At 39.6% G+C, this 2,856-nt stretch overlaps 1 pseudogene; it reads right to left on the bottom strand.

Annotated features, from left to right (window-relative positions):
* Positions 1–383: 383 nt before the first annotated feature.
* Positions 384–737, bottom strand: LOC114032227 (annotated as a pseudogene).
* Positions 738–2,856: the final 2,119 nt, after the last annotated feature.

Here is a 2,856-nt window from a genome sequence, read left to right as displayed (position 1 = left end):
CTAAGATAATTTCAATTTCCTATTCTTTAGCACCAGTTTCTAACTCAGTTTGACTTTCATTAGGTTGCTGATAAATAAAATACCTTTTATTCAGAAATATTTTAATATTATTAAATTATTTTATCTTAGATATCACATTGTCAAATAATATTTGCAATCATTTTTTAAAATTAATGATTTTAGAAATATTTTCTAACAATTCTGTCTCTATTCTGGACAATTTTCTCAGCATGAGGGGAAGAAAGAAACTGAAAAATAGTAAGCCTCAGGCTGTATTCAAACAGTATCAGTTATTTCTTTGGAGGTGGATAGCATTTTTCTTTTCTTTTTTTTTTTTTTAGTCATAGCAGCTTTATTGGGGACAGACATAAAGTACCAGGGGATTAGGAGTTGGCATTGGGGCCCTTCTTCTTTCCCAAGGTGGGCATTACGTTGACAAAGCATTGGTTGTACTGCACCCTCTTCTTCTTCTCCTTCTCCTCCTCCTCCTTCTTCTTCAAAGAGCCATGGACTTTACCTCCTAGCAGCCAAGCGGTCACTTCTGGAGTGGACAGAGGCTCCACCCCACACTGGCCCAAGATGGCTTCATCCTCCAGAGGGGAGCCACCTAGAAGCAGGACCTGCTCCTCGGGAGCGATGTCCTCCATGGATGCTGCATAGGCCTTGATCTGGCCGATGGTCTCCTGCCCAGTCACCTTGAGGGTGTGCACAGCCTGCACACAGACAAATAGCTGCATAGTGGTGACTGCAGGGACACAGAAATGGTGGCTGAGGCCCCAGGGGCCAGGGCCAGGGTGGGGAAAGGCTGACCCAGGTGATGTCCTCGTGCCTCAGCCTCCCCTTGCATAGCATTTTTCATGAATCCTTTGGGATTGTCTTGGATCATTGTATTGCTGAGAAAAGCTGAGTCATTCACAGGTCTTCATCATACAATATTGCTGTTTCTGTACAATGTTCTCCTGGTCTTGCTCACTTCACTGTGCATCAGTTCATGTAAGTCCAGGTTTTTTTTTTTCTGAAATAATCCTGCTTGTCATTTCTTATAGCACAAAATAGTCTATCACAATCTTATATCACACTTTGTTCAGTCATTCCCCAAAATGATAGGCATTTCCTCAATTTCCAATACTTAGCCACCACAAAAAGAGCTGCTATAAATATGTGTGGGGTGTTTGTGACCCCCAAAATAATCAAATCAGAAACTTTTTCTTAAGACAGACAAAAAGGAGTTTTATTGCTTTCTCATGAGAAAGGATACACCTAGAATTGCTCAAGATGGCTCCAGCCAGCGTGTGCAAGGGAGTGCAACTCAAAGCCAGTTTATATAGACCCTAACGTGGAACCCCCACCCACCCACTAGCTCTTCTTCCCATTGCCTGGGCTTCAGAGCTCACAGTCTAAGTAAGAAAATTTTCCCCAGCAACAAGGTTGCAAAAAAAAAGAAATAAAAAGGCCCAAAACAAGGAACTGTTGGTTCAGCAGGAAAGCAAGACAAAAGGAGGGAAGAGCTGGAAAGCCTGGACAAACAAGATACTTTTGGGGACATCACCTGATGTACTCCCTTATCTTGAGTAACATTCTGCTTCTTTTAGCAAGGCAGTTTCTGGGAACTCTAGGAGGAGTGCTGTTTCAGCAAGGCCAAATGCAACAGGAGAAACCCGTTCCTATCCTTCCCTGAGGGGACTTCACTATTTCAGCATCCCACTCAAATATTTTTATACAGGTAGGTCATTTTCCCTTTTTTTGGATTTCTTTAGAATGCAGACCTAGCAGTGGCATTTCTGGATCAAAGGGTATATACAGTTTTATAAACCTTTGGGTATAATCCCAAATTGCTCTCTGGAATGGTTAGATCAGTTCACAATTCCACCAGCAGTGCATTAATGTCCCAGTTTTCCCATATCCCCTCCAACAGTTATCATTTTCCTTTTTTAGTCATATTAGTTAATCTGATAGGTGTGAGGTGGTACCTCAAAGTTGCTGTTCTAATTTGCATTTCTATAATCAATAGTGATTTAGAGCATTTTTCTTATGGCTAGAGATAACTTTGATTTCTTTGTCTGAAAACTGCCTGTTCATGTCCTTTGGCCATTTATCAATTGGGGAATGACTTGAACTCTTGTAAATTTTACTCAGTTCTCTATATATTTGAGAAATGAGGCCTTTATCAGAAATACTTGTAGCAAAATTCTTTCCCCAGTTTTCTGTTTTCCTTCTAATTTTGATTGCATTTGTTTGGTTTGTGCAAAATTTTTTAAATTTTACACGATCAAAATTATTTATTTTATATTTTGTAATGCTCTCTATATTTTGTTTGGTCCTAAATTCTTCCCTTATCCTTATGTCTGACAGGTAAACTATTCCATGCTCTCCCAATTTATTTATGGCATCACCCTTTACGTGTAAATCATGTACCCATTTTGACCTTATCTTGGTATACAGTGTGAGATGTTGGTTAATTTTCAGGTTGATTCAACTTTACAGAACAAATCCCCTTAATAAAAGGATATGTTCTGTAAAACTTGGACTCAGTCAAAAGGCCAAACCAAAGACCTAGAAGGTCACCTGTGACCTCAAGGCTACAGGTTCCCCACCCCTGGACTCTATACCTAGTTTCTGCCATACTGTTTTCCAGTTTTCCTAGTAGTTTTTGTCAAATAGTGAAGTTTTTGTTCCAAAAGCTTGGATCTTTGGGTTTATCAAACACTAAATTACTCTGGTCATTTACTATAATGTATTGTGTACCTAATCTATTCCACTGATCCACCATTCTATTTCTTAGCCAGTATCAGATTGTTTCGATAATTGCTGCTGCATAATACAGTTTGAGAGCTAGTAGGGCTAAACCAACATTTT

Source organism: Vombatus ursinus, unplaced genomic scaffold (genome assembly GCF_900497805.2).
Source record: "Vombatus ursinus unplaced genomic scaffold, bare-nosed wombat genome assembly UNPS02015410.1, whole genome shotgun sequence".
NCBI classification, from domain to species: Eukaryota; Metazoa; Chordata; class Mammalia; order Diprotodontia; family Vombatidae; genus Vombatus; species Vombatus ursinus.
The sequence above is the reverse complement of the archived record's forward strand: the minus strand, read 5'-3'. Positions and strand labels throughout refer to the sequence as shown.